Consider the following 13314-nt stretch of genomic DNA (forward strand, 5'->3'; position numbering starts at 1 on the left):
CAGATCACCCAGTCTTAGTGGAGCCCAGCTCTCTCCTATCTCAGGCTGTCTGCCTGCCCCACAGCACTCTGCTGCTGGCAGTGAACAGAAAGGGAAGATACTGATTCTTCAACTTGCTGCCATTGCATCCATATGGGAGCCCCAGAATGACTTTACCTCATGAGGAGAGCATCTCCATGCATCGGGTCTTAATTTTTACTTGAAGATGGTGGTCCTTGTACCATAGGTGCTGCCTGTGAGTAACAGGGAGACTTTGCTGGCCTGTTAAAGGCAATTAAGCCATTTTGCTGTGGTTGACTGCAATAGATTGATGTTTCACAATGCATCCATGAGGTTCAGGCCACTGTAGCAATGTGGATGAGGGGGAAGACAATCAGAGAATATAATCTCAGCTACCACTGTTTACTGAGGGCCTACTGTGTGCCAGCACTAAAAACACCAAAGCCAAGTGCTTTACACACTTCTTGCAAGGTGGATAGTAAGTACATCTTTAATTATAGATAAAGAAACCTAATACTCAAGAGTCAAAGTACCCTGTCCAAGGCCACTCATATCTGTCTAACCCTGGATCCTATACTCTCTGCCTTGCCATCTTGCTGTCTCATACCTTGATACTTGATACTCCACTGAAATGCTTTAAGACAGAATGGACAGATAGAAAGAGTTTTGAAATAGGCATAAAGTTGTGAATCAATTTTATTACATTTATTACAATTTACTACATTACAACTTTATTACAAAGTAAAACTTCTGTTAATCAAAAGATACCATTAAGAGAGTGAAAAGGCAGAGTGAAAAAAAATATGTCTATAACATAAATAGCCAACAAAGGGCTTGTTTCCAGAATAAAGAGCTAAAAAGATCAATGTGAATAAAGAAGCAACCCTGTGTAGAAACAAGCAAAACACCCAAGTAGGCCCTTCACAAAAGAGGAATCCAGATGGTTAATAACCCAATGAAAAGGTCTTCAATTGTATTAGTACCTAGGGAAATGCAAATTAGCATTTCAAGCACAAGCTGGAATCAAGATTGCTGGGAGAAATATCAGTAACCTCAGATATGCAGCTGACACCACCCTTATGGCAGAAAGTGAAGAAGAACTAAAGAGCCTCTTGATGAAAGTGAAAGAGGAGAGTGAAAAAGTTGGCTTAAAGCTCAACATTCAGAAAACTAAGATCATGGCATCCGGTCCCATCACTTCATGGCAAATAGATGGGGAAACAGTGGGAACAGCGGCAGACTGTATTTTCGGGGGCTCCAAAATCACTGCGGATGGTGACTGCAGCCATGAAATTAAAAGACGCTTACTCCTTGGAAAGAAAGTTATGACCAACCTAGACAGCATATTAAAAAAGCAGAGACATTACTTTGCCAACAAGGGTCCATCTAATCAAGGCTATGGTTTTTCCAGTAGTCATGTATAGATGTGAGAGTTGGACTATAAAGAAAGCCAAGCGCTGAAAAATTGATGTTTTTGAACTGTGGTGTTGGAGAAGACTCTTGAGAGTCCCTTGGACTGCAAGGAGATCCAGCCAGTCTATCCTAAAGGAAATCAGTCCTGAATAGTCCTTCCAGTGTTGAAGCTGAAACTCTAATACTTTGGCCACCTGATGTGAAGAACTGACTCATTTGAAAAGACCCTGATGCTGGGAAAGATTGAAGGTGGGAGGAGAAGGGGACAACAGAGGATATAGTTGGATGGCATCACCGACTCAATGGGCATGAGTTTGAGTAAACTCCGGGAGTTGGTGATGGACAGGGAGGCCTGGCGTGCTGCAGTCCATGGGGTCGCAAAGAGTCGAACATGACTGAGCAACTGAACTGAGATACCACTGCACATCTACCAAAACAGGGACACTTGAAAAGCCTGATAAAAGGCTGGTAAGGATTTGATGCAGTGGAAACTCTGAGTCTCTGCTGTCAGTGGGTAAGTTGATCACAATCACTTTGGAAAAAACTGTGGTAGTGTCTAGCTAAATCTGAATATATACATACCCATGACCTGGCATTTCCTCCCCTAGGAAATATATTCCCTGCATAAATAGATAGTTACATATATATACACCAGAATATGTGTATAAAATACATGTGTAAGAATCTATCTCTGTCACTGAAAGCAGCTAAAGGCCTGGACATTTAGCAGCTATTTGAAAGACTCTGGAATATAAACAGTAGTAGACAGATGGGAGGAAAAAACTAAATTAGAAGTACTACCACACTAGCAGTGGGTTTCTCATTTTTCCTCTGGTATCCTATGTCATGGACTCAAGGCATCCCAAAACCTGAGCACAGAGTAGACATCAGGGCACAACTGGAGAGAATTCCAGAAGACCTCTAGTTATGGCTCTGGTTGGGAAAGGGGCTCTAAGGCTCAGACAGAGGGGGACAGCCCAAAGGTCATTTTTTCTATTTTCTCATGCCTTAATCCCCAGGCAGTCCCCTGAGTGGTGATGATGGCAGTGCCCAGTAATAGCAGTGGGGCCTTCAAGCACCTAAAACCGAAGAAAGGAAATATTCTTCTTTGATCAATACTTCCTTTATGTAATCCCAAGAGGGTGGAGAAAATCCAGTTGTCTTTTCTCTCTCAGCCTTCTTGCTGCTTGGTTCCAGATTTGGGTACAGTTTCTGGCAGTAGCAGAAAGTGGTAAATAAAACCTCAGCTTTGGGGCCAGAGGACCAAGAAGGGGAGGCCCAATAAACTGGAAAGTACAAGGAGACGGCAGAGAGGAAGGAGTTCAGGAAAGCAACTCCATAATGTTGTATGCGAACTTCTGGGCTAACCCTGAGCTGTGCATGTGTTTGTCTGATTCCAGCCAACACACCAAAGACTCAGAGAACAGAACTAGGGGATGGACCAGACTGGACACTGGGTAGTGTACACAGAGGACATACCTGAACAGCCTTTGAAAATAGAACTGGCATTGAAACCACAGCTCACAGAAGGCTGGTCAGAACTTGCCACCGAAATCCAACCTGGTTGATTGTCTGGTGAAACAAAAATATCAGCATTCTCCACTGCATTTAAATCAGACCTGAATTTAAAGAAGATTTAAAGACGCTTCACAACATAATATTCAAAATACGTAAGACACAATCTAAAATTAATTATCATATGAAGAACCAGGAAAATCTCAACTTGCCTGGGAGAGACAATCAATGGATGCTGATGCTAGGATGACACAGATGTTGGAATAATCTGACAGATTTAAAGTGGCATTTATACAAATGCTCCTGGCCGCCTTTCTCCATCTCTTCCATCTGGCTGTTCCTGAGTTGAATCCTTTCATAATAAACTGGTAATCTTGTAAGTAAACTGTTTTAAAAAAAAAGATGCTCTCAAAAGTAAGGATAAACACTGTTGACATGAATTTAGATAGAAAGTGTTAGCGGAAAAAGAAAAACGCTTGTATATATAACCAAATGGAGATTAAAGAAAAAATACAACAATTTAAAATTTAAAAACTCTGCTGAATAGGCTCAGTCACAAAATGGAGATGATAAGCAAAGAATCAGTAAACTTGAAAATAAAGCAGTAGAAACTATCCAATCTGAACAATAGAAGAAAATATGTCAAAGAAGTTGAACGGTGTCTCAGTAACTTATGGGACAGTGCTGGAAGGTTTACAGTCTGTGTCCCTGGAGCCCCAGAAGGAGAGTAAGAGCGCAATAGAGAAGAAATGTTTGAAGAAGTAATGGCTTACACTTCCCAAACTAGGTGCCCGAGTAGGGTTTATCCTGGGAATGGAAGGCTGGTTCAACATTCAAAAGTCAATCAGTGTAATCTACCATATTAACTGTCTAAAGAAGAAAAATACATAGTCATGTCAATTGACAAAGAAAAAGCATCTGATAAAATTCCGCACCTACTCACGATAAAAATTCTCAGAAAACTTAGAAGGGAACTTTTTCACTCTGATATAGGACATCTACAAAAAGCCTACAGCAAACCTCATACTTTATGGTAAAACTGCTCTCAGCCTAGGATCAAGAACCACTCCTGAAAGTCCTAGCCAGTACACTGAGAAGAAAAAGAATGAAAAAGAATGCAGATGGGAAAAGAAGAAATAAAAGCAACCCTCTTCATGGTTTCCTACATAGAAAATCCCAAGGAATCTGTTTTTAAAAACTGCTAGAACTAACAACTGAGTTTAGTAAGATAACAGGATGCAAAATCAGAATGCGAAAAATTAATTATATTTCTGTATACTAGGAAAATTCCATGGATGGAGGAGCCTGGTAGGCTGCAGTCCATGGGGTCGCTAAGAGTCAGACACAACTGAGCGTCTTCACTTTCACTTTTCACTTTCATGCATTGGAGAAGGAAATGGCAACCCACTCCAGTATTCTTGCCTGGAGAATCCCAGAGACAGAGGAGCCTAGTGGGCTGCCATCTATAGGGTCGCACAGAGTCGGATACGACTGAAGCGACTTAGCAGCAGCAGCAGCAGCAGCAGCAGCAATGAATAATTGAAAGTCAAACATTTTTTAAAAATGGAAAACAAATCATGGTACCAACCCCCCCCCCCCTGCCAAAATAAAATGCTTATGTGTACATACGATGAAATGTGCAGGGTCTGTATGCCAAAACCTGTTTGTCTCCCCATATTTTCTTCCTCACCTACCAAACTATTCAAGCTACAAACCTCACGATCACCTTGATTTTTCCTCTTCTCACCCTTTCCTACCTTTTCTGTCTTCATGGTATGTCCTTCTTTTGAGCATCACTGTCCAAGGTACCATCTTCTCCCCCCTTAGACAAGTAAACATCTCTTTTTTTTTTTTTTATTTTACTTTACAATACTGTATTGGTTTTACCATACATTGACATGAATCCGCCACTGGTGTACATGAGTTCCCAATCCTGAACCCCCCTTCCACCTCCCTTCCCATATCATCTTTCTGGGTCATCCCAGTGCACCAGCCCCAAGCATCCTGTATCCTGTATCGAACCTAGACTGGCGATTCGTTTCTTACATGATAGTATACATGTTTCAATGCCATTCTCCCAAAACATCCCACCCTCTCCCTCTCCCACAGAGTCTGAAAGTCTATTCTATACATCTGTGTCTCTTTTGCTGTCTCGCATACAGGGTTATCATTACCATCTTTCTAAATTCCATATGTATGTGTTGGTACATTGTGTTGGTGTTTTTCTTTCTGGCTTACTTCACTCTGTATAATCGGCTCCAGTTTTATCCACCTCGTTAAAACAGATTCAAACGTATTCTTTTTAATGGCTGAGTAATAGTCCATTGTTTATATGTACCACAGCTTGCTTATCCATTCTCTTAACTGGCCTCTCTGTGCTCATGGGGCCTCCCAGTGGTCCATTCTCTATGTTGTAGTCAGAGTCATCTTTTATAAATGTGAATCAGATCATGTCTTGTTCCACCTGAAATCTCTCCAGGTCCAAACGCCATTAACTACAGTGTCCTACTCCAATTTCTAATTATCTCAACACTTTCAATTTTGTTCATTTGTCCCCTCACTGCCCTCAAGCCACATTGGCATTCCTGCCATTCCATGAATATGCCAGATTCCTTCCTGACCCAGGGTCTTTGTACTCACTTTTCTTCCGCTTAAGCAAGTAAGTAAGTGTTAGTTGCTCAGTCGTGACCGACTCTTTGCAACTCCATGGACTGCAGCCCACCAGGCTCCTCTGTCCATGAGATTTTCCAGGCAAGGATACTGGAGTAGGTTGCCATTTCCTTCTCCAGAGGATCTTCCCAACCCCAGGGATTGAACTGGGTCTCTTGCACTGCAGGCAGATTCTTTACTGATTGAGCTACAAGAGAAGCCCTTTCTTCTGCTTAGAATTGCTTTTATCTTTCACTTTGTATAATTGTCTCAAATCTCTGTTCAAATATCACCTCTGCAAGAAGGCTCTCCCAGAACACTTTATCTAGTCTACTCTCTTGATCTCCAACCTTTCTCTAAGCAGATATGCCTTTACTTCTTCTTAGCTGTCATCCTTCCTTCAAATTACCTGCTTATTTACCTTCCTTCAAATTATTTACTTATTTACCTTATTTAGTTATCCACGCCCCCCAACTAACATGTAGGCTTCATGTGACCTTGCCTTTCTTATTCATGACTATATCCCTGGAACTTGGAACAGTACCCAGCACATAATAGGAGCTCAGGAAATATTTATTGAAGGAAGGAAGAGTAGAAACATAGAAACATTATTTATGACATAATAGGACATTGTCCAATGTCCAATGGCAGGTCTGTACAGTGGAATACTGTGTAGCCATTAGAAATGATGGTGCAATTTTATTTTTATTGATGTAGAAGATGTTGAGGGTATTGTTGAGTGAACAAAATAGGGACAAACAGCATGTATATCAAAGGTACATGAAAGTAAAATTATATATGCATATTTACATGTATATTTGTGAGAAGAGATTTCTGGGTAGATACCAAAATGTTTGCAGCAAATAGCTTTAGATAATGGGAGTTTTGAGTGATTCTTACTTCATTATTTTTAAGTTTTTTTTTTCATTTTGATTTTTATAGTTAGCTTGTGAGTCTGAGTGAACTCCGGGAATTGGTGATGGGCAGGGAGGCCTGGCGTGCTGCGGTTTGTGGGGTCCCAAAGAGTCGGACGTGACTGAGCGACTGAACTGAACTGAACTGTGTTATTCCTAAAACTGGGAAAGATAAAATTATTTGTTTGGAGAGAAGGACTGTATCTGTGCTTAGTGATTATTTGTAAATATTCACCAATGGATGAGGCTTCCCTGGTGGCTTAGATGGTAAAGAATCTGCCTCCAATGCAGGAGGCCCCTGGTTTGATTCTTGGGTTGGGAAGATCCTTTGGACAAGGGAATGGCAACCCAATCTAGTATTCTTGCCTGGAGAATTCCATGGACAGAGGAGCCTGGAGGGCTACAGTCCATGGGGTGGTAAAGAGTTAGACATAACTGAGCAACTAACACATACACACCCACACATACGCTAGATAGTAAGCTCCATGAAGTTTCAGATACAAACCGCAGAGTGAGCCATTTTTTTCTATTTCCTGTCCCAGCTGCCCTTTTGACATGCTGTCACTCATAATCTTGCCGCTTAGCACAACATGCCCTGGCGTGGTCTGGGCATACTTGATATCATGAATAGAATTGAATTTACTGTCTGCTCAGCTCTAGACATCTGCTTTCCTTCCCAGGACAGAGAAGAGTTGGTGCATGGCCTCTCAGCCTGTGTTGCGATGGGGCTTCTACCTGCCATTGGAGGCCCCCGGCTGCTTGGGTGGAGGGCGCACAGGCACTGAGGGCTTCGTCTTATCAGGACCTGCTCGCTAGGCCTCTGCCCTCCCCTACGCCAGTGTACACCCATTTGAGATTGGGCTTCAGTTGGTGAACCTTACTTTACTGGGTCAGTTAATTTAGTCCAGGTCAGTGAATTCTTTCTGTGTTTATTTTATATAACTGCTTTTCCTATTTTAGTTTGTCTTTGATTAATTGATCCTGCATTATGATTTATTTTCCTGACTTGATGTGGGAGCTGTTTGCACTTTGGCCAGCCCCTCTTGGGCCTCTGTGGGACTCCCAGGGTTCATGCGTGGGCGTGGCTAGGCCTTCTGACCCCACCCTGGAGCCAGGAGTGGGAGGTAGGAGTAGATAATTGCTCTCATGGCAGCTCTCCTAATAGGAGGGTCTGCTTTTCTTATTTCCTCAGAGAGTCAGTGTAGCATAATGTAAAGACAAGAAGCTGCAAAGTCAAACCGGGGTTGGTTCAACAACACCCCAGCTGGTCCATGTACTGGCTGGGGATCCTGAACATGTTATTTCTCGTCTCCAAGACTCTGTTCCCTCCTCTGTAAAATGCAGAAAATACCCACCTCATAGGAGTTGTAAGAGTTAAACTGAGGGTGCAGGTGAAAGTTCTGAAAGCAATGTGAATTCACAGTAGATGCTCAATAAATACAGATTCCCTCAGTTCTTCCCTTTGTCTGGCATGTCCCACAGTCCATTTGCAACTGTTGCCAACTTCCTCCTCCACCCAAGCCAGGACATACATTACTTATGTTTAATATAGCCTGTGACTTTTATTGGAGGCTGTACAGTGCTTTTTCTTCAGAAAAGAGGGATCTATTTTGGTTAGGATAGGTCCTCATTCCATTTACCCCTATACTCTTTGCACTTAGCAATTCATCATAGCTCAGAGACTGGAGCCAAAGACCCCCTTGAAAAAAGATCTGGCAGCAGAGTTCTTCTCTTATGTACTTGGACTTTTCTTGCCCAATGGCCTATCCTGCTTTTCTAACTTTTGTGCATTCTAATACGAAGTGCTGTAGTTTTCTGATAGAATCAAGGCCATGTTTTTATCCTTTATACTAAACTTCGTCTACTTCAGTAATATTGCTGAAGCCGGCCTTCCTGGGGAACATTCGCTGTCGCCATCAGCCTAAGCATCTGCTTTGTCTTCAAAGCACAGTGACTATGCATGGGAGTTTGTGGTGGCTTTTTACAGTGATCCGAGGAGGTGGGCCGCCAGGAACTGAAAGGGCCATTCACACAATTGGCTCACAATTGTGCACCTGTATTCCTTGAAAGTCCGTTTTGGGGCTCAGTGGCTTGAGAATGGGGGCTAGAACAGGACACTTTGTTTCAGGGAGCTCCCCCTTCATCTTTGAAGAGGATGTTACTATGTAGTCAATACCCCAGCCACTTATACATGAGAGCATAAGTAGAAGGTGATACTATCTGGACCCCCTGCTAAGATGAGCAGGAGGGGACTCAAGGTTATTTAGACAGGGAATTATGAAAACATTTTTAATTTCCTTTACATTACACAATTATGTTAAAATAAAAGACAAAGTGGTATGGAATGTATTGAAATTTCAAATTGCTATAAAACAAAAATATTTTTAAGTTTTAAAGTTAAAAACTTGAGCTTGCTTCAGCATTTATTAATTTTTATCTTAGCGTTTATGCCTCTCAGGTGGTCAGTTTTCATAGTTTCCAAATATGCTTGAAGAGAATTGTGTTCTCCACTTGTCAGGGGTAAGGTACTCTGTTTTTCAGCTAGTTCAAATCTATTTATTCATTGTTCTGTTCAGATCATCTGCTTTCTCACTGACTGTGTGAGCCTGGTTTTTCAGTGGTCTGTGAGTTTCCCATTATGAAGACAGGAGACCCGTTGTGTCGTTCTCCTTGTAATTCTTTTGATTTTGACTGATAGACATTATTAGGTACATACACACTTTAATGCATGGCCTCCTTTTGTCTATGTCCGATGTCTGAACCTTCTAGGAATTTATATGAGTTCAGAACATCAACTTACTGCTTTGAAATGGCAATGGAAGAGTTAATGGTTAATTTCAAGGCTTGAAGCATTTGAACTTTATGCACTTTATGCATTCACAAGTCTGACTTGGTACAGGTGCAGGAAGAGAAGAACAGAGACGTGCATCGTTTGTGCCACTACACACCTGGAGCCAGGCAAGGGACACACATGCACTCCTTGATTAGGGGTTTTTATAATGCCAGGCTCTCCAGCCTGGCTGGGGCAGGCAGCCTAAAGTTCCAGACTAAACACCTCTCCTTCACTGTGCAGCTGTGGTATTGCTGCTCTGACACCTGCGAGAGAGGACCTTCAGCTGCGTATGTACATCAGCATGTGCTGTGTCTGGTGACTTGAGAGTCCCAGGATCTTCCATTCTTACTGCAGATTTGGTATCAGTTGACTGCCAGCGAGAACTGGGCTTTACTGCCAGCTTCCCCAGAGGTGAATTTTCCCTGAAGAGTTGATGCACTCAAAATAGCATTTCCATTGTATAAGCTGAACTCATATGCTACTTCAGGAACACGTTTGTATACAGTGAGATATTCTGGGTGAAAAGTGGTACCGCTCATTAAGGCAGGGCATACAGGAGGAGGCTTTGCATGTGTGCAGGTGGTGAAAATGAACTCTGTGAGGCAGCCTGAGTTTCAGGTCACTATAGGTATCAAAGTAGAGATGTCAGCTGGATGCCCAAGTCTGGAGCTCAGGAGAAAGGGATGGGCAGAGAGATTTGGTGTGGGTATAATGGGAAGATCACCGGGACAGGCTAAACTGAACAGTTAAGCATGGTGAAGTCTAGACCAGATAAGAAAAAGTGAAAAGAAGGAGAAACAACTGAAAAATAGACAAACTGTATGGGAAAGAAGAGTTCTTTCAGACACTGAACTATAGATGGCACAGGACCCTGGATTTGAAAGAAGGGAAATCAATGAGAGAAACCCTATAACTGCCCGAGCCAATGGCCTAGACAAGATTTCCAGATCACAGCACAGGAAAGGAGGACCCAAACAGAAACCAAGAGTCTTCCTAAGAGGAAACAGAGTTGAGAATTTGTATCCTGACTAAGCTAGTGGGGAGAGTGAAGCTCACCGAGGGGGGTATGCTGGCATTCCAGTCACTTTTGGTCATCTCTGAAACCCTGCACCCAGGCCCTTCCCACACTTTGGTTATGTGAACCTCTGAATAGCTGTATTTACTTCAGTTAGTTCAACCAGTATGTTGAACATGCAGGAAACATCAGGGGTTAATCACAGCCACTTTCATTGGTCTCTCTGTGTCTCCTTAAGATGTTTTCAGCGTGGGAGGTCCAGAGAATTTTTTGGTACCTCTGAGGTAATAGAAATCCCATGGTCGTATTGAGTCACCAATTCCAAAATTAGTGTCCCGCCTTACGTAATAGCATAGCTTTCAGCTCATTCAGAGCCGCAACGACTCCCCTCCCAGCAAAGGGTTTAGAAGCAGTGATGCTAACCCAGGACGGGTCTGCACCCTGTTTGTCCTCTTCTTTCCACTTGTACCCCAGTTGCCAGCTGTGATTTTGAACCTCTGTGGAACTGGAAAGGAAGGGAGAGAGAGGATGAGCAGAGAAGACATAAGATAGTGTGGGCACTCCCTGGACTGGCCAGTGTGTAAAGCTGACTCTCGTGGGGTCTCTTGTAGATGTTTTGCAGACCCCTCCAGCTGGGGACCTCTCCCCTGGAGGTCCCCTGATGTGAGCAGTGCATTCGCCAGAGCCTTGTCACTCACTCCTGGTGTAGCTCCTGGGACTCTCGGAATCTGCATTTATTTCTTTCTGTTGAGGACCTTTAGGAAAGGACCTAAAGCCACCCCACACCAGCATATTCATACATCCTTTTCTGCAACAAATTCTGGGAATACAGGCCATGTCCTCTGTAGCCAACGTATCTGCCAGTATAAGACAGAGTTTACACTGCTGCCTGCATTCAGGCCATGGACATACTTCAGTTGATCCTCATAATCTTGAATTTTTTCTTGAATTTATTGCCAGTATTTACAAACCGAGGAATTTTACCATAAAAGATCCAAATTCTTGACTTAAAAAACCCCGGGAGATGTGACAACGCCAGGTCTGACTTACTGCCTGGCATAGACAGCTGGAGATGGGAGAAGCTGTCCCATTTGACAGGGCATGGAATCACCAGAGGGACTCCGCTCCCTCTTGGCTCTGCGACCTGAACCCCAGTGTCAGTCGCCATTTGTCATCACTGGATTCATGCAGTTACATTTTCTTAAACTACAGGCTAAATGTGAAATATTTCTGGTGCTTATGTTTCTTAACAAAGAGAGAAAACAAGAGATAGTCCAAAAGAACCATGGAAAGGAGGGATATAATTTATTTAGAAGCACAGTGTGTTCTTAGATGTTTAATGTGCAATTAGTCTGTATGAGTGTATAAAACACAACTTAAGATGCCATTCGAAAATAACCCATAAATAGAATCATGGTTACTATACAAAACTATGTGGTGAAGAAGACATTTCAGCTCAGCAAGTAAGTTATGTGGCTTGCTGCAGAAGGGCATTACACTCATCCTCGTCCCTGGTTTATGTTTTGTTCCTACTTGGCCCTGACTTTTTAGTTTGCAACAAGGGGAAAAGATCCTCTGGCCTCTCTGGAGGAAGAATCAGCCAAAACATGGATTCACTGTATGTCCGACGATGTCTTAGCGCATATCTGGTAAGGAGTAGCAGGAGAGTTCCCAAGGTTATGGCCACATGGAGAAAAAGCAACAGGTATCGGCAAATTAATGAGGTTTTCTTTTTGATGGCAGGGTAAAACCAGATTTTTGAAACAGTATTCAAGTTTGAAACTAACTCTTTGGGGAAATTTTGTTTTCAGTTTATTTTTAAAATTGAAACCTTATTGATTTTTCTAAGTACCTGATATATTAAGCAAAGCCTTTTTTCCATTTATCTGAATTAGAGCAAAACCAGAATTATCTTGAGGAAAGGCTGTCACTTGCCCAGGTGTCTTCTCCTGGGATCCCCTTCATGGATCATAGCCTTGTTGTGGTGAAGGGGCTTGCATAACTCAATGAAACAATGAGCTGTGCTGTGCAAGGCCATCCAAGACAGATGGGTCATAGTGAAAAGTTCTGACAAAACGTGGTCCACTGGAGGAGGGAATGGCAAACAACTCCCGTATTCTTGTTGTGAGAACCCCGTGAACAGTATGAGAAGGCAACATATGTGACACTGGAAGATGAGCCCCTCAGGTCGTAAGATGTCCAGCGTTCTACTAGGGAAGAACGGAGGGCAATTACTAATAGATCCAGAAAGAATGAAGCTGCTGGGTCAGAGCAGAAGCGATGCTCAGCTGTGGACGTGTCTGGTGGTGAAAGTAAAGTCTGCTGCTGTAGAGAACAATATTGCATAGGAACCTGGAATGTTAGGGCCATGAATCAAGGTAAATTGGACATGATCAAGCAGGAGATGGCAAGAGTAAAGATAGACATCTTAGGAATCAGTGAACAAAATGGACAGAAACAGGTAAATTTAATTCAGGTGATCATTGTTTCTATTACTGTAGGTAAGAATCCTTTAGAAGAAATGGAGTAACTCTCACAGTCAACCAGAGAGTCTGAAATGCAGTACTTGGATGCAGTCTCAAAAATGACAGAATGATCTCAGTTCATTTCCAAGGCAAACCATTCAACATCAACATCTAATGGCAGAAAGTGAAAAGTAGTCCAAGTTTATGCCCCAAACACTGATGCTGAAGAAGCTGAAGTTGACCAGTTCTATCTATGAAGACCTACAAGACCTTCTAGAACTAAAACCAAAAAAACAGATGTCCTTTTCATCATAGGGGATTGGAATGCAAAAGAGTGAAGTCAAGATATACCTGGAATAACAGGCAAATTTGGCCTTGGAGTACAGAATGAAGCAGGGCAAAGGCTAACAGAGTATTGTCAAGAGAACGCATCGGTCATAGCAAACACCCTCTTCCAACAACACAAAAGACGACTCTACACGTGGATATCACCAAATGGTCAATACTGAA

General features: G+C 42.6%; 1 protein-coding gene across 5 annotated transcripts in view; it reads left to right on the forward strand.

The window, feature by feature from the left end:
• The window catches only part of ST3GAL3 (ST3 beta-galactoside alpha-2,3-sialyltransferase 3), a 226551-nt gene that overhangs the window by 104076 nt on the left and 109161 nt on the right, over positions 1-13314 (forward strand). Inside the window, exon 1 of one of the 5 annotated variants that reach the window (XM_069589037.1) lies at positions 7172-7399. The exons of the other annotated variants lie outside the window; for them this stretch is intronic. The gene's annotated coding sequence lies outside the window, so the exon portion shown is untranslated. Of the gene's footprint in view, positions 1-7171; positions 7400-13314 lie in introns of those variants that run through there. 5 annotated transcript variants of the gene reach the window in all.

The sequence above is a fragment of the Ovis canadensis genome, chromosome 1 (genome assembly GCF_042477335.2).
Source record: "Ovis canadensis isolate MfBH-ARS-UI-01 breed Bighorn chromosome 1, ARS-UI_OviCan_v2, whole genome shotgun sequence".
Lineage (NCBI taxonomy): Eukaryota > Metazoa > Chordata > Mammalia > Artiodactyla > Bovidae > Ovis > Ovis canadensis.